Source organism: Orbicella franksi, chromosome 1 (genome assembly GCF_964199315.1).
Source record: "Orbicella franksi chromosome 1, jaOrbFran1.1, whole genome shotgun sequence".
Lineage (NCBI taxonomy): Eukaryota > Metazoa > Cnidaria > Anthozoa > Scleractinia > Merulinidae > Orbicella > Orbicella franksi.
This window is the reverse complement of record NC_138145.1, coordinates 43,245,272-43,264,428: the sequence shown is the minus strand read 5'-3', so window position 1 is coordinate 43,264,428 and position 19,157 is coordinate 43,245,272. Positions and strand designations below refer to the sequence as shown.

Here is a 19,157-nt window from a genome sequence, read left to right as displayed (position 1 = left end):
CAGCAGATCACATTAGCAAGGGGATACCCATATAAAAAGCACGGGCTGCTCGTCGGATATTTTGATAAGAGCAAAAGTGTAGCAGCTCTTGTAAGCTTGTAATTCTCTTCATAGTTAGCAGCTGTTATTGTTTTAGGGCTAGGGGCATTGTTTCTGTTGTTTGTTCTATTCTTCTCTCAAGGGGTATCAAGCCATTCATGTGAGACCTTACGAGAGCTGCTACCTCACCCGAAAACAACCCCTAAGAGGTACCAAGATCCTGTTTTGTGGGCGTGGCTTGCAATTTCTTCTCCTCTGAGAGATACCAATTCTTGCATAACTCATTAAAGTCTGTCCTATTTCTTCGGTTCAATACTCGGAAAGGTGCCGGAACAGTTCCCACTGTGGACCTTTTGAGGCTTAACACCCTAAGAGGCACCAAAACTACTTTTTTAACCCCTAAAAGGTGCGACAAGCACCCCCCCGTCCTTTTTATATGGGAGTCCCCCTCCGGATGTTAGTCAATGAGAAAGCAGTGACCACAGCGTATGATAATAAAAACATCAACCAACTTTATTTAAAGAGGCTAGGCCAATTACGTTGTCCCCTTTACAATTGACTTTAAAAGTAAAATATAAAACTACGAAAAAGATATTACAATATATCAAAGATATAAGAAAGCAAATGTATTACAAACGTATCAATGTAAACCGCAATCATACAAATGTCGTCGACAGCAAATTAACGATGGTGACATGGTAGCAAAAAGTGTTTTAATGTATGTGTTTACTTTTCCTAAGACTACCTAAGCTAAGTCATCGTTACATCTTGCAAATGAAAATAACACGGGATATTCCTACAGGCAGAAGAGACAAAAATTGACTTTTTACAAGCACGGCCGAGGAACTGAACTTTATTTATTTCTTTATTTTTTTAACTACGTTTTACTAAAACATTTGATTGTAACTGAAATAAGTTTATAAGGGAGATAGGACTTTGCGCGCGCTCTGATTGGTGAAAAAAGCCATGGTTTATCACAATATAAAACAGAAAAAGCGTGTTTTATTGTTTTTTGCCCCATCACCTCTAGTCAACATTTTTGTTAGAGACAGAGAAAAACATTTTCTTTGTTTCTACTCGCGGCGTGTAAAATCTATATCATAAAGCAAATAAAGAAACCTAAGCCGAGTATTACACTGTGATAAAACACACCGGACATTTGAGACCACTCGAGAAATGTACAAAACACTCCCCTGCGAGTCGTGTTTTCTACATCTCCGTCGTGTTCTCAAATGCCCGTTGTGTTTTATCACAGTGTACTACACGGCGTGTAAAACGTAGACAGTGAGCCGTTTTACAAGGAGGAAAGCTCTGTATGGTAGGAGGGTTTATCAATAACAGAGAGCCATTTACTTAGCTAGTACACGAAAAATCGTGGGCAACAGGGTGCCCCTTGGTGGAACAGACCTTGTTTTGGTGGCATGGAGAATATATCATTACCCACCCCTAGCCGGGATAAATAGAGACGTAGAGAGAATGAGCAAACTCCAGGTGGCCAATGTCTGCTGCTGATATAAACGCTTAGTACAGGCTAGTTCAAGGAGGATGGGGGTAGCCGTTCCACCAGCGACGACTTTTTACCATGTAAACCAGCCACATGTTCATTTAGTTTATCTTAACGACCCACGTTTTCAAAAAAGTTCATGGAAAAACTTAAGTTTGCTGAATCCTCTTGCCAGTGATCTTCAGTTCTGTCCTAAGCTCAAAATGCCGATTCTCCCTTCTTATTGCCATACATTTCCGTTGATGTTAGCTCTGAGAAATTTAAGAGTTCATCAAGACAATATCTCCTAGTTGATGAATTTCGTTCTTTTCATCACCTGTCTGTTTAAAATTTGATGGTCATGTAAGAGGAAATCAGGACTTGATCACTTATTACTGACTACTTACTTAGTTACTGATCACTTGTTACTATTTGCCTATCGCATTAAGAAGTCTTGTCACGGAGTTATTCCACTCAAAAATTAAAATGTCGCTTTGACTCAAACTTGTTCGTACTCAGGACACAAGTCGAGGGGAAAATGCCTCGTGACGATCATCTTGGATTTCAGTGTCAGACCCAAGTACAAGGCTGATGCAAAACGTCTCTGTAAGAAGAGGAAAATAACCAGTTACTGTGCATAAGCAAAAGACTCACTCGCCAACTGAAATGGCTTCCTTCTTGATGTAAACAGGGTAAAGTCCCGCAGGGACTCCTATGTAAAAAGAACGGGGGTGCTTGTGGGAAATTTTGAAAAGATTCCCTAAGAGGTACCAAGATCCTATTTTGTGGGCGCGGCTTGAAATGTTTTCACCTCTAAGAGGTACCAATTGGCCATGGATTAACAAACTAACGTGATTTTAATTCACTGAGAAATACGCCAGTGGTTGCTATCGACCGTTATAAAATACCAGAGATATTACGCGCGCTCTAATTGATCAATAGAGTTGACAAACAATTATTCCATTTTACGGTGAAACAACCAGTTTCTGAATCTCGCTGCGTTAAAGGATAGGACGCAAAATTGACTATTACAGACGATTTTAGTATAATCACTGATGAACTATTGATTATGAAAGAATTTCAATTTATTTCATATCTTTGCATTTTTAACCGACTTTGAAAAGGTACCACGTCGCCTTCGATCATTGGCCAACCTTTTTTTATTAGAATACATAGGCCTGGCTGCTAAAATTCAACCATCAGACGTTTAACCCAGTCGAGAGTTTATCACATGGTAAAAACTCCTTCCATTTACAAATAACTTTTCTGACAGTGCATTGTACGCCCTCCAAATTAAATTAGTTTATATTAAAAGACATCCTCAAATAGTTGAAGCAATGTTCAAACAGAATTGGCATGATTTGCCGGGATCTTGCCACTTCTAAAGAAATGCAAGTTAAAGTATACTGGCTTCAAAACCCAAGAATGATAAAATTATTCTTATCTTATCTGAAAACTTACCCTTATTTTCCAAACTTAAATGACACGTTATCTCCAATCAACATAAATGGTGCCCACTGCCTCACTTCAGACCAGCCGTTACTCCGCATCCATTTCATGGCCTCGTCAAGAGATTCACTGGCACTCTCTCCACCAACAAGATGGTCGTGGAAGCGACTCATGAACTGCTCTGTTGCTTCGTCCTCTAGGGCCCACAGTGCCACTAACACTGAGCGTGCACCAGATCCTATGAACGCTCGAGAAATTCCAATAACTCCCTCGACTCTGATCTTCCCACGTCCACTGTGACAACAGCTAAGTACAACAAGTTTGGCTCGAAGTTGAACTTCTGAAATGTCAGACATTGTCAAAAGGTACTCTTCTTCTGTAGGAAACTTCTCAGTAGATCGCCCGGGAGAGAGAACGATTTCTCCCCTTTCGGCATGACCATGTGCGGCAAAATGTATCAGACCTGCTGAATGTAGCATTTCAAGCACCGCCTGCTTAGTTGCTTTTTCTCCTAACAAAGGCTGAACACCCACCAGTCGCCCAATCATCTCTGCCTCCTTTCTTGCAAAGGGCAATGGTTTGAAGGTTGTACGACGACTATTATAACACACTCTACCAACCTCAGGATCACCGACTATCAGAACACCACACTGACTGTGATAGTCAGTAGGACTGTCCTGGATGCATTTGAGAGTGGTCAAGGAAGGAACAATGCGAATCCTAAACGTGTCTGATGAGTACTTTCCACTGTCATCAAGTAAAGCTGGAAATGGAACATGGCACATGCAGGGATCAGGAACAATGATGATCTCGGACCCGTCAAGTAAGTCGGCCACAGGAGCGATGATCATATTGTAGAACAAGGTTAGATTCTGTTCGGAATCATCCTCACCCCTTCCTTGTCGCAAAGCTGCGAGCTCCTCCTCATGAGAGACATCTGGTTTTGGCTCAATATCATTTAAAGATCGATCTTCGCAATCCTCTTCGGATAAAATACCAAAGCTGCGGAAGCGTTTAGCAAAAAACTCTTCCAAGCTGTCAGATGATCCGGCAGCGATATCACTTTCATTTACTGTTATTGTTCGAAAATGCATGACTCCGCTTGTCTTGATAATCCACAAAAACATTGCGATCTCATAATTAGAGATATACAGACAAGAGCAGTTGCTTTCATGTTTCACAATATTCTCTATGCCAATCCAAGATTGCTGATCAGCAGAGATTTGCCTTTCAGCAGAGTACCGAGTTGCCATCAAGTCTGCCAAGGCCCTAGCGCGTGCCAGCTCTGTAACATAAAGGGCTTTATCAGGATTCCCCGAAAAAACATGGAAGACAGCGAGAATCCGATGAGGAAAGCTGCGAATATCTGAAAGCGATACTTTAAATTGATCGTTGTCTCTTAGAAAAGCACGCAAACTTTCGTTTTTTTCCATGCTCAAGACCAGACACTCAAAAGCTTCCTGGATCTTTTCTTGGGCTATCTTCACGACTGTAAGTTCACAAAGGCATGCAAACTCTTCGTCTAGGTGTCCAATATCTTGATTAATTGAAAGTGCCTTCTCGAGATAACCTTCAGCAACGACAGGCTCACCAATCGAACTAAACAATGATCCTAAGTTGAAGTATTCTGCTGCTTCTCCTTTTCTGTCACCAATTTCTTTACTTATCACAAGTCCTTTCTTAAAATATTCCTTAGCTTTTTCATATTCACCCAGAGATTGAAACACAGATCCTAAGTTTCCGTAACAGCATGCTTCTCCTGCTCTGTCGTCAATTTCAACTGTGATTGCAAGCGCTTTGTCAAGATTTTCTTTAGCTTTCTCATATTCACCACGAAATAGAAACTTAGTTCCGAAGTTTATGTAATCTCTTGCTTCTCCTTGTCTGTCACCAATTTCACGCCTGATCGCAAGTGCTTTGGCATGATATTCTTTAGCTCTGCCATATTCCTGAGCCTGTTGAAACACAGTTCCTAAGTTTCCGTAACAGCATGCTTCTCCTTCTTTGTCACCAATTTCTTTCTTGGTTGCAAGTGCTCTCTCAAGATATTCTATAGCTTTGTCATATTCACCACGAGATTGTAAAATAGTTCCTAAGTTCGCGAAATCTGATGCTTGTCCTGCTCTGTCACCAATTTCAATTCTGATCGCAAGTGCTTTCTCAAGATACTCTTTAGCTTTGTCATATTCTCCACGAGATTGAAAAATGTTTCCTAAATTCGCGAAATCTGTTGCTTCTCCTTCTCTGTCACCAATTTCAATTCTGATCGCAAGTGCTTTCTCAAGATACTCTTTAGCTTTGTCATATTCTCCAAGAGATTTAAAGTTAGCCCCTAAGTTCCCGTAATCTGTCGCTTCTCCTTCTTTGTCACCAATTTCAATTCTGATCGCAAGTGCTTTCTCAGTATATTCTTTAGCTTTGTGATACTCTCCAAGAGACATAAACACGATTCCTAAGTTTCCGTAACTGCTTGCTTCTCCTGCTCTGTCACCAATTTCAATTTGGATCGCTAGTGCTTTCTCAAGATACTCTTTAGCTTTGTCATATTCACCACGAGATCGAAACACAGTTCCTAAGTTTCCGTAACAGGATGCTTCTCCTGCTCTGTCGCCAATTTCAATTTGGATCGCTAGTGCTTTCTCAAGATACTCTTTAGCTTTGTCATATTCACCACGAGATCGAAACACAGTTCCTAAGTTTCCGTAACAGCTCGCTTCTCCTGCTCTGTCACCAATTTCAATTTTGATCGCAAGTGCTTTCTCAAGATACTCTTTAGCTTTGTCATATTCTCCAAGAGATTTAAATTTAGCCCCTAAGTTCCCGTAATCTGCCGCTTCTCCTTCTTTGTCACCAATTTCAATTCTGATCGCAAGTGCTTTCTCAAGATACTCTTTAGCTTTGTCATATTCTCCAAGAGATTTAAAGTTAGCCCCTAAGTTCCCGTAATCTGTCGCTTCTCCTTTTTTGTCACCAATTTCAATTCTGATCGCAAGTGCTTTCTCAGTATATTCTTTAGCTTTGTGATACTCTCTAAGAGACATAAACACGGTTCCTAAGTTTCCGTAACAGCTTGCTTCTCCTGCTCTGTCACCAATTTCAATTTGGATCGCTAGTGCTTTCTCAAGATACTCTTTAGCTTTGTCATATTCACCACGAGATAGAAACACAGTTCCTAAGTTTCCGTAACAGCTTGCTTCTCCTGCTCTGTCGCCAATTTCAATTTGGATCGCTAGTGCTTTCTCAAGATACTCTTTAGCTTTGTCATATTCACCACGAGATAGAAACACAGTTCCTAAGTTTCCGTAACAGCTCGCTTCTTCTGCTCTGTCACCAATTTCAATTGTGATAGCAAGTGCTTCCCCAAGATATTCTATAGCTTTATCCTATTCACCAAGAGATTCAAACACAACTCCTAAGTTTCCGTAAGCGGCTGCTTCTCCTCTCCTGTGACCAATTTCTCTCATGATATTGATCGCTTTCTCATAAAGTTTTCCTGCCTCTACATATTTAAATTGTTTTTCATAGATCATGGCTAGTTCTAATAATAGAATGCCTTCATCTTCGCCTGTTTTTCCACGCTCTAGGTAAATGTCAAGAAGTTGCTTGCCGTATTTTATGGCATTTGTGTAATCAAAGATAAGACAATACGCCATAAAGATTGTTTTATAGATAGCAGTGCTAACTAATTTAACAACCTGCTCCTCCTTTTCTTTCGGCATCACATTATTTACGAAAATCAAACATTCTTTACAGACCTCTATAGCTTTTACACCCCGACCGGTGTTGACAAGGAAAGTTGCAATAGCCAAACCAACACAGATGACTTGAAAAACGTAGTCTAGATTGTTCATTTCGTCCTCCTCTATAAGCCCTGTGAAAAGAAAATACCACTCAAGCTCCATAGTGTAAAATAACATTATACTTTTGTACTTCTCTTCTCCTACGTGTATAAATGAGTAACGGCGAACTTAATGCTGGAGGTGAGCCTGGTATTGGCTCCTAGCTTGCCGTTTTATGCAAGATAGGACACGTTGGTTTGACTCAGACTAGAAGGTTTTCACCTCGTGCTCAGACTTTATCAAACCTTTCCATAACAACGAAAAATAACCTGAAGAAGTCTTCTCAAAGTCACTAATAATTCATCAAGTTTAAACAAAGGAAATCATGACCGTGACGGTGTTTGGATATCTGAACTTTATTAGCATAGATTTTCACGATTTCATTTCTCCGTTTTCTCCTTAGTTTTAGTTTTGATTGAGAAGATATATCAAACACTCAAGACAGTGTTTGACCACATATCCAAATACCTCGAAGTTCATCAAAAATACTCTGCTGCGCGTCGTATTTTCAACTCTCTTCTCGGTGTTTGAAAATGTGGTCAAACACGGTCTTTCGTGTTTGATATATTACATAAATCCCCCGGACCTTTACTGAATGTGTTATCGACCCTGAATAGGAGGGATTAGTAGTGCAAGCACAGTTTAATTATCTTGACTCCTGTGCAGGCCGAAAACGGCCTTGATGAGCATTGTCCTTTGTTCCACTTCTGACGTCAACACCTTTGACAATAATCGGCATTACCCCTACTCAAGGTCTGCAACAGGAAAAGATCTTTTCAATAATGCCCAAATCAGAGCGATCGGGTTAACTGAGCTTGAAATACGCGCGAAAAGGCTTCGAAATTTGAGTGAAAAAACTTGGAGGAAAATTTGTTCGATTAAGCTTCACTATGTGATGTTATGAATATCCCAAAGACATATTTTTCAACTAACAAGGCAAAAAATACAAGATTAGGTTCTTACCTCAGTCAGGAGCAAATCACTAAGAGCGCGCAGCTACCCTATATTCTGGTCACGGCGTTTTCACAGACCGATCTATTTTTTGTTTGAATTTATCCCGAATTCAGACCCCCATAGGAACTTCAGTGACCAATCACAAGCACGGAATTTATTGTTAACTGACGTTATCATTACACCGGTAGAAGTGATGGGCTCCTGATGTAAGGTTGGCCATTTTTTTCCTTAGCGATGCGCGCCCATATTGACCGAAACTGACCTATTTTGCGGGAAAAGAAGCCTAAAAATAGACCTGTCTGTAAAACTGCTGTGATATAGTTTTAGTATGGGAGTTGCACGCTCCTAGTGATGGACTCCAGCCTCAGTAGAGTTCCCTTGGAAAAGTGCATGGCACCTACGAAACATTTGGGTGTTTCACGTAATTCCAGGAAAACTGATGATCATATAACGAATCTGTTTGGCGGTATGCGAGATGGGTTTTAAAACGCATAAAAATTGTAACGCCGAGATACTGAATGTAAACATCTTCAGGTTTAAACATGATTTGCACTCTCCGGCAAGTGGAATGAAAGACTCTTTTAAAATCAATGTCGGGATATGGAATAAAAAACAGTGAATCGCGATTCTTCTTTAACTCTCCCTCAGAAGCTAAAAGTAGCTCAAGAAGCCCGAAATACGCATCGATAGCTACAAGTCACAAAATCAACCTGTTCAGATTTATTCCTTGTTATACTCAGTGCCTCATTCCTCCCAGCAGGGTAACGTGATACGCGTAAATTGTCTAGCTTGATGCGCCATGGATACCAGTGTTATCAATCAAACAAAATCAAACCAAGTTTTACCGAACAGTTTCGAGTTTAATTTGGACTGGTTGAAATAAATGAGAGATTAGTTTTTCTTACCACAGTGAAGTTCGCACTGAAAAAAGTCGAAACTGAAACTAAAGTAAAGTTGGCGAGTCTCTCAAAATTCCGAGAAAAAGTATCATTATAAAATCTAGAGAAGTTTTAATGGATTTAAATCAAGCTGTATAACAACGAATGAGTTCGAGTTTGATCGGTAAGTGATGTTGCTTGTACAGAACATCCCGAAACTGACTCCCTTATAGGTCGTCCAGCAAAGCCATGCAGTGCATGTACACGGTAAAGAGCATTTGTTTGTAGTGTCATGGTACGATTTGAAGTTTACTTGGTGCCGGTAGGTGGGCAGTTTCTGTGTCAACTAAATATAAAGGTGCGTTCTTGATCATTGTAGTCTATTCATAAGCTTGAACGTAGGGAATCCGAAGAAGTGGTCGGGCGGATCATGTAGCATTTCCTGAGGCAAATCATTAATAGACTGCTAGCAGATTTGTGCTAGCAGAGGTTTTAAATCCGGGAACTCTGCGTCTTAACTCGGCCAAGCATTACATCATTTGAGGAGGTTTTTGTGATATCTCGAATAATATGTTAAATGTTATCAGTGGAAGCCCAAATGATGCATTGATTTGAACAAAATAACGACTAACTTGGTAAGAAAGGACAACCTTTTTTCATGTAAACTATCGGTAAAAAAAATGAGTCGAGGAAGAGTGGGCGGGTAAAATTCCGACCTAAAAAAAAAACTCTTTTTCATCATGTAAACACATATTTAAACATTGACTTATTGTAGTCAGTAGATGATATCGTAAGCTTGTGGTTTGTCATTGACTGTTTTTAAGATGTTACTTCAAGAGTTTCGGTTATTGAGTGCTTTTACCTTCATCATTTGAAACTGAAAGATTTTACATGTGATTCAATACAGTGGCCAGCAACTGGCCATGAAAATTTCACCGTATTAACGGGGTGGCCGTATGATATTAACGGGGTAGGATCAAATTTCATAAGTGGTTTATTTTAAGTGACTTCTTGACAGACATCACAACTCACTTTTAAGCGACAGCTCTTTAACAAGCGTTAAACATGCAAGTTTGATTTTAAAAAAAGTTGAGAGTTCAATCAAAACCTACAATAATAACAATGGAAAGATGACCGTAACTGGTTCGAGAGGCCGTATTATATTAACGGGGTAAAATTATAGACGATTATACAGTTGGGATTTCAGAATGTGGCTGTTGGCCGTATTAACAGAGTGGCCGGATTAACGGGGTTTTCTTATGAGAAAATGTATGGGCGTTTCGCCGGGACAAAAAAGACTGGCCGTAAAACGAGGTGACGTAATTAACGAGGTGACCGTAAGGCGGGGTTCTACTGTATAAGCGCGCGCGCGCTCGTTTTGACACAGAGGCGAAAGGCAATCGCAAATGGCCTATTGGCCTATTCAGAAAACGTCGCGCGAGACTCTGTTTAGCACGCGCGTGAGTCCCGCGATGCGTTTCTTGAATTTTACATGTCCCCTTCTGAGCCTGCCCGTTTAACGTGCTGCCTTTCTGAATAATGTGTAAAGCCTTTCAGTTTCAACCCATAAAACGTTAAGCACTAAACGAAACGTGTTGAAGTAACATCTTAAAAACAATCAGTGACAAATTAGTAACTTACAATGTAACCATGTCTTTGCTCGCGCTTTGAACACCCACCCGGCGATCAACCACCAGTCCTTCACTACCGCTTGTAGATTTGACCGAGCAGACGCAAGTTTCAAAAAACTTTCAGTTAATGATTCTTCACGTCGATACTGGTTTGTAAACAGTCGGCATCATTATTAAGCACGCCGTGTATTTCGACGGAAGCAAATTATATGTTTCTGATTTCGATAATAGATCATTCAGTAAGATTTTTTTTGAAAGAAAAGAAAGTTTAAAAAGCCCGAAGTTTTAGCAAGTCGTCTTGATGAGAGCATATAGTGCGTGTAAGCAAACAATTTATACTTACGTTTTAAGCAGATTGTGACAAAACTGACAAACTCGATGAAGGTGCCCCATTGTAGCCGCCATGTTGAATGCTTCGGTGCCAAGCATGACTCAAGTTTATATGAGAATTAATTTCATTGCATAGCACCTCCCTAACAGCGAGCTAAGGAAGTAGAGTTCTATGTTAGATGATTCACGAGTTAAGAAATCCTTTGAAATTAATCCAAAAAACGGCAAGATATTTGTTTACTTGAAATATTAGGGAGTTTAAGGAAACCATGACGATGAAGGCAAAGAGAATGTCACCAAACATAAGGTTGAATGAGCAAAACAATGGCTGTGCACGTACGCTATAAATCTTTTCACAATTCTTTGTTGCCCTCTGCACAACAACAACAACATGAAATGACCAAGTTCTGTGTAGTCTGAGGAATGCGAACGAAAACGGTTAATTTTTCGTAATTCCATTTGAAATTGAACGCTGTAGTTGCATGGTTAGCCTGAGCACGTTTTCTGAGCCACTGGCGCACTGAACAGATCAAGATAATCGCGAATTTCGCTAGTAAAATATATTGATTTTTGAGTCGACGTGGTCCTCGGCGTCGCCGTCGTCGTTGCTTAAGCCGCCTATTTAGTTATCATGGCGCTCATGCCGGCCCACGCAATTGACATAGAACTCATAATAGTCATTTCTGAAGAGATCATTTGATAGCTATGGCGTATTATTGTCCGTGTAATCGCTTGTTCTCACTGTACGTCTTAGTATCTACAAGTTATTTCGAAGCGACTTGACTTACGCAAGTTTTTTCAAACACTGTAACAACTTAACCTTTATCAGTATGCAAAATCACGGTAAACTTTTTTTCATATAAATTACCGGTAAAAGATAACTCAAGGAGGAGTGGGCGGGTACAATTCCTAGTAAAAAAACTCTTCTTCATGATGTAAACATATATTTAAACATTAAGTAATTGTAGTCAGGAGATGGCACTTTCAGTTTTTGGTTTGTCACTGACTGTTTTTAAGATGTGACTTCAAGACGTTTCAGTTAGTGGTTAGACCTTCTTCAGTTGAAACTGAAAAGTTTTACACGTGATTCAATAAATGAGAGCACTTGGAAGGTTACGTCTAAAACATAAAAAACATAGCGCACGTGAGTGGCGCACTACATTTCTAAGTTTCTAAGCGCGTTCGTTTAACGAGCTGTCTTTTTGAGAAGAGAAGAGAAGAGAAGACGAGAAGAGATATTTCGTATCTAAAATGAACTATGCATTATTTTGTTTATCATATAGACATACTATTAACGACGTTTTGGACGGTTTTCCGAAGATTTCCGTTCGAAGATTCTCCTTCCGAACAATTTCCGAAAATGTGGAAGACTACTGAAGATTGCCGACGACTTTTGAGGAAAATTCGAAGATGTTTCGATCATACACTAACAAATTTAAGTACAGTTTAAGGTTCAAACATGATATCAGTGAAGTCATCAATATCTTTACTAGTGAGGATATAGAAAATACGCCATCCGAGTCCCGGATGTAGTATCGTATAAATTTTACGAGTAGTGTATTTTCCAGTAAAATACTCGTCTCCATATAATAAAAAAAAAGTTTCAGTTTCAACTGATGGAGTTGTAAGCACTAAACGAAGCGTGTTGATAAAGAACAACTTTAAGAACAGTCAGTGGCAAACTGGTAACTTACCATGTACCGGGGGGGATTGTACTCCCTATAATAGCCTATACGGGGGGGGGAGTGTACTCCCTATAATAGCCTATACGGGGGGGTTCCGCCCAAAAGGAGTACCTTTCTCAGGCCTCAGGGATATAAAAGGGTAGGGATTACACAAGTTGAGGTATATGAAAGGGTAGGGAAATGGGAGTATCTTGACTCCTGCCGGAACATGAACTGAATATAAATACTTGAGTTTTGGTTAACATCTCTTCTGGTAATGCTTGATGTTTTTCCGTAATATATTTCATTAGCTTCATTCCAAGAGTTTAGAAAACGGATGCAGTGTTCTTAAGAAGGTGTGTGAAAGGGATGCCTTGTTCAATAATAGGTATCCAAATGGGGTAGCTTCTCTGTCAAAATGGTATACAAAAGGATAAGGCTTGGACCTCCGGCCAGAGCTTCCCCGTTAAAAACGTACTGGAGTAACATAAGCTTGCAGTGCAGGCGTATTTTGACGAGCGAACGCACGCATTTTGATAAGGCAAGTGCCACCTTGGATTCAATTCGCAAGAGACGAAAAGTGGTCCTAAGGTGTAGGAGTACCGATAACACGTGAACAGATGGAAAACGCCTGCATTGCAGGCTAGAGTACCATGCAAAACCTTTCTTATAAAAATAAGTTTGATTTGGATGAAACTGAACTTGTATGCAGAACTCATTTTCGTATTAATGGTATCGCGCGAAGACTCGCTTAGACACAGAGGTGTAAGGCAATCGCAAATGGCCTATTGGCCTGTTCAGAAAACGTCGCGCGAGACTGTTTGGCACGTGCGTGAGTCCCGCGATGCGTTTCTCGAATTTTGCATGTCGCCTTCTAAGAGTGCGCGTTTCACGTGCTGTCTTTTTGAATCACGTGTAAAGCCTTTCAGTTTCAACCCATAAAACGTTAAGCACTAAACGAAACGTGTTGAAGTAACATCTTAAAAGCAGTCAGTGGAAAATTAGTAACTTACAATGTAAACATGTCTTTGCTCGTGCTTTGAACACCCACCCGGCGATCAACCATCAGTCCCTCGCTACCGCTTGTAGATTTGATCGAGCAGACGCAAGTTTCAAAACACAATTCATTTATCGATTGTTTAGGTTGATACTGGTTTGTAAACAGTCGGCATCATTACTAAGCACGTCGTGTATTTCGACAGAGGCAAATAATATGCTTCTGATTTTGATAATAGTTTTAGTGTGATTTATGATTTAAAAGAAAAGAAAGTTGAAAAACCCGACTTTTTAGCAAGTCGTTTTGATAAGAGCGTATAGTGCGTGTAAGCAAACAATTTATACTTACGTTTTAAGCAGATTGCGGCAACAATGACAAACTCCTTGAAGGTCCACCATTTTCGCCGTAATGTTGAAGGCTTGGACGCCAAGCATAACTCAAGTTTATATGCAAATTAATTTTCATTGCAAAGCACTTCATTAACAGCGAGCTAAGATAGCCGAATACTATGTTAGATGATTCGTGAGTTAATTAATCGTTTGAAATTAATCTGAAACCCAGTAAGATATTTGTTTACTTGAAACATTAGGGAACTTAAGCAAACCGTGGCGACGACGGCAACGAGAACGTCACCAAACAAAAGGTTTAATGAACAAAACAATAGCTGTGCACGTGCGTTATAAATCTTTGTACATTTCTTTGCTGTACTCTGCTCAAAAACAACAAGATGAAATGACCAAGTTCTGTGTAGTCTGAGAAACGCGAACGACACCGGCTAATTTTTCGTTTTTCCATTTAAAATTAAACACTTTAGTTGCATGGGTAGCCTGAGCACGGCTTCAGAGCCATTGGCCTACTGCACAGATCAAGATAATCGCGAATTTCGCTAGTAAAATATAAATTGATTTTGACTCGACGTGGTCCTCGGCGTCGTCGTCGTCGTTGCTTAAGCCGCCAATTTAGTTATCATGGCGCTCTCCGACCCACGCAATTAACATAGAAACCATGATGGTAATTTCTAAACAGACCATTTGATAGCTAGCGCAGTAGTATTTTCCATGGAATAAGTTGATCTTCATGTACGCCTTAATATCTATAAGTTATTTCGAAGCGACTTGATTAACGCAAGCTTTTTCAAACGCTGTAACAACGTAACCTTTATTATGCAAAATTCCGGTGCAAAATCGTTCCATCAAACAACTGTTTCTTCTCACCTAGTGAAAGACTGTTTATGAACGTTCAAACACAGATATATTATCTCCTGAATAATAATAATAAAAAACACTTATTTCTTCGTCCATGTCTTCGTTGATTTTTACTTTCAACAGCGTCTTTTTCGGATCCTGAGCTTTCTCTTTACAGTACAGGTGAATCAGCCTCCATATACGTCATAATAAAGGTGTAATACAGTTATCATCACAAAAGATTTGGTTAGGTCTGCGCAAACTGCACAAAAAATAACAAAGCATGTAAAGTTACATTTGCGTAATGACGTCACGACATGGCGGTTGACATGCCTTTGTTTGAAGAAATTGTTAGAAAAGCTGTCCACAAATCGCCTCTTCACATTTTCGAATATTGGCCACGGTTTTTGGCTGTTTTCAACGATTGCAATTTCGGTTGGAAAAAATCGTTGTTTTCCACAAATCTTACTATAATTTTCAGTGCTCGTATAAAATATGGTTTCTTTTTCTTTTCGTTCTCCTATCTATAACCTTCTTACTAGGAGTACTAATTTAAACTCCAGTTGAGGTTTCTTAGCATCCACAGTTTAGATATCGCAGCCCCAATTCTCGGTATTGTCAATCTTCAATATTAACGTGAATCGAATGAGCGCAGTCGAAATAGCGAACAATTGCAACAAGCGAAAGCCTGGTACGTATTCGGAATCTATAGTTCGTGGCAAGTAATGCGAATTTCAATTCGGGAATTTTGGCCGCTGATTACTTGATATTATACTAGTCAGTGGCAGATCTAAGGGAGGGGCCAGGGGGGCCACCCCGCTGATTTTGGGTAAAAAACGGAAAACTCGCAAAAGGAAGAAAAGCCAGTAGGGCAAGCGCCAGCAGATCACATTTGTAAGGAAATGCCTGGACTGTTAGTCCCGGAGGGGATACCCATATGAAAAGGACGGGCTGCTCATCGGATATTTTGATAAGAACAAAAGTGTAGCAGCTCTCGTAAGCTTGTAATTCTCTTCATTGTTAGTAGCTGTTATTGTTTTAGTGCTAAGGGCATTGTTTCTGTTGTTTGTTCTATTCTTCTCTCAAGGGGTATCAAGCCATTCATGTGAGACCGTACGAGAGCTGCTACCTCACCCGAAAAGAACCCCTAAGAGGTACCAACATCCTTTTTTCTGATCGTGACATGGTAGCAAAAGTGTTTTAATATATGTGTTTACTTTTCCTAAGACTACCTAAGCTAAGTCATCGGTACATATTGCAAATGAAAATAACACGAAATATTCCTACAGGCAGAAGAGAAAACATTTGACTATTTAGAAGCACGGTCGAGGGGCTGAACTTTATTTACACTTCTCAGTTTTTTTTTTTTTTTTTTTTTTTTTTTTACTACGGTTTACTAAAACATTTGATTATAATTGAAATAAGTTTATACTGACAGAGATAGGACCCTGCGCGCGATCTCACTGGTCAAAAAGCTATGTTTTATCAGAGTTTAGAAAACAGTCCTAAGAAAATACGCGCGCTGATTGGTTAAACGTCGTGTTTCTATAACTCCATAGAAACACAGACCTAGCACGAGGTGTTGACGTAAAGTTGTTTTCCTTTTTTTTCGTCATGGTGTTTTCTAAAAGAGATAGAAAACATGTTCTCCTTGTTTCTGTCGAGTTATAGAAACACTCGTGAAAGTTTGGGAGAACTCGAAAATGCTTTGGAAACACTCACCTGCGGCCTGTGTTCCCACAGCATTTTTCGTTCTCCCAAACCTCCACTCGTGTTTCTATAACTCGATAGAAACACGGTACATATTTTCTATTTCTTAAATAAAACATTGAAAAAGGGTGTTTTAGTGTTGCTCGCCACATAACCTCTAGACAACATTTTTCTTAGAGATTGAGAAAAACATTTTCTTTGTTTCTACTATAAAGCATATACAGAAGCCTAAACCCTGTATTACACTGTGATTAAACTCTCCGGACATTTGAGAACACTCGAGAAATGTAGAAAACACTCGCCTGCGACTCGCGTTTTCTACATTTCCCTCGTGTTCTCAAATGCCCGTCGTGTTTTATCACAGTGTAATACACGGCATGTAAAACTTAAACACTGCGCCGTTTTACAAGGAGGAATAATCTGTATGGCAGGAGGGTTTATCAATAACAGAGAACCGCTTACTTAGTACATGAGAAATCTTGGGTAACAGGATGACCCTTGGTGGAACAGAACTGGTTTTGAAGGCATGGAGCATATATCACAACCCACCCCTAGCAGGGATAAATAGAGACGTAAAGAGAATGAGCAAACTCCAGGTGGCTAATGTCTGCTGCGGTCAGACGGAACAACTCTTCTGATGGAAACGCTAGGTAAAAGATTACTCCAGGAGGATGGGGGTAACGGTTCTACCAGGGTCAACGTCCTACGATGTAAAACGGTTCGAGGAAGATTAGGGTAACCGTTCCATTAGGGACGACTTTTTACCATGTAAACCAGCCACATGTTGATTTAGTTTATCTTAACTTCCCAAGGTTTTCAAAAAGGTTCTTGGAAAACTTCAGTTTGCTCAATCCTCTTGCCAGTGATCGTCAGTTCAGTCCTAAGCTCAAAATGTGGATTTTCCCTTCTTATTACCATACATTTCCGTTCATGTTAGCCCAGAGAATTTAAGAGTTCATCAAGACAATATCTCCTAATTGATGATTTTCGTTCTTCTTATCACCTGTTTGTTTAAAATGTGATGGTCTTGTAAGGGGAAATCAGGACTTGATCGCTTATTGCTAACTACTTACTTACTGAGCACTAATAAAGTGTATTATCGTTTGTCTCACGATGTAGTCACTTGAGATGTAGATCGCGAGGTTTCGACTGCTTACTGCTAGTCTTCTTCAAGCGATAAGGTCGACTGACTGCACGGTATCATTTATATCACAAAGGTCGGCTGTGATTGGTGCATTTCGATCCTCCTATTGTTCCATTGTTCCGGCGAGTAGCCGGAACAATGATCAGTTGTTACTACTTTCCTATCACACTAATCAGTCTTGTCACGCAGTTATTCCACTCAAAAATTAAAATGTCACTTTGATTCAAATGTGTTCGTACTCAGGAGACAAATCGAGGAGAAAATGCCTCTTGGCGGCCATCTTGGATTTCAATGTCAGACCCAAGTACGAGGCTGATGCACGTGTCTGTAAGAACAGGAAAATAACCAGTTACTGTGAGTAAGCAATAGATTCACTCGCCAACTGAAATGGCTTCCTTCAGCACCGGGGGTCCTTTTCGGAAATTTTGAAAAGAACCCCTAAGAGGTTGTCGTGTTTTGTGGGCGTAGCTTGAAATTCTAAAACGGCACATAAACTAACACTTTCATGATTTTTAACAGTGTTAATGACGATTGCTTCGAATACCATCTACTCGTATTTTTTCGGCTCAAAACCCCTAATAGGTACTGGAAAAGCTCCCGTCGTACGACTTATGAGGGTAAACACAATAGAAGGTACCAAAACCGCTCTTTTAAACCCTAAAAGGTGCCAGAAGCACCCTCCCATCCTCCCTCGGGGGGGGGGGGGGGGCGGTGGTTAAGTAGCCTCCAGTAAGCGTTCATAGATAATTAAAAACGCTACTTCCTCAGTTGTATTCTGGTCAAAAGATACCACCAACAAGGTTTCGGTTTTACTTGGCGCGATCCGACAACGAGTGCTTATTGGCCATGGATTAACAAACTAACGTGATTTTATAGCACTGAGAAATAAGCAAGTGGTTCCTATCGACTGTTATAAAATACCAGAGATACTACGCGCGCTCTGATTGGTCAATAGAGTTGACAAACCTATATTCTATTGCACCGTTAAACACCCAGTTTCTGAATCTGGCAGTGTTAAAGGATAGGACGCAAAATTGTCCGACTTAAGTTTGTAAGTCTTATTTTGGTCTTAATCCAACAGAATATTTCACTATTACAGACGATTTTAGTGTAAACACTGATGAGCTATTGATTAAAAAAGTATTTGAATGAAGTTCATATCTTTGCATTTTTAACCGACTTTGAAAAGGTACCACGTCGCCTTCCATCATTGGCCAACCTTTTATATTGAAATACGTAGGCCTGGCTGCTGAAATCCAACCATCAGAAGCTTAACCCAGTCGAGAGTTTATCACATGGTGAAAACTCCTTTCATTTACAAAGAACTTTTCTGACAGTGCATTGTACGCCCTCCAAATTAAATTAGTTCGTATTAAGGTATTATGGTAAGTGAATTTTACGAAAAATGCGAAAAATCTTTTCCTTTTTTTTTTTTTTTTGCTGTTCAAATTGAGAAGACTGAAATAAATATTTTGCAAAAGGAATGGGAAAAAAGCTATTTTACTTTTTAAGATAAAGAGAAAAAGCTATTTTTGAATCTCATTAACCCCTTATGGCACATTGACACGTCCAAATAAAATTCACCGCCAGTTGTCACGTGTAAAGCGAATTGCGGTGTGATGTTTCATTTGTGCACGCAAACTGTTCTCGACATGGTTCTTTCATTGCAAGCATCAGGACGACAACCCCAGAAAATTTCTAGCCCATTTTCGTCTTCGAAGAAGCCGAAGAGGCAAAAATCTGGTGGAACCCAAAGGTTCAGCGTCGAGCAAGATATTTGGCTCTCAGCGACCCACGGTAGCACTGTAACCAAGAAAAATGTTGAAGGAACTCGAGGACACTATTCCCGCCAATG

General features: G+C 40.0%; 2 pseudogenes across 1 annotated transcript in view; both read right to left on the bottom strand.

Annotated features, from left to right (window-relative positions):
• Positions 1–1,881: 1,881 nt before the first annotated feature.
• LOC145481097 (uncharacterized) lies at positions 1,882–6,856 on the bottom strand (annotated as a pseudogene).
• Positions 6,857–15,235: 8,379 nt separating this feature from the next.
• Positions 15,236–19,157, bottom strand: part of LOC145503105 (uncharacterized) — a 29,612-nt pseudogene continuing 25,690 nt past the window's right edge. The window contains exon 5 of the transcript XR_014051431.1: positions 15,236–17,627. The product of XR_014051431.1 is annotated as an uncharacterized LOC145503105 (transcript). The remainder of the gene's footprint in view (positions 17,628–19,157) is intronic.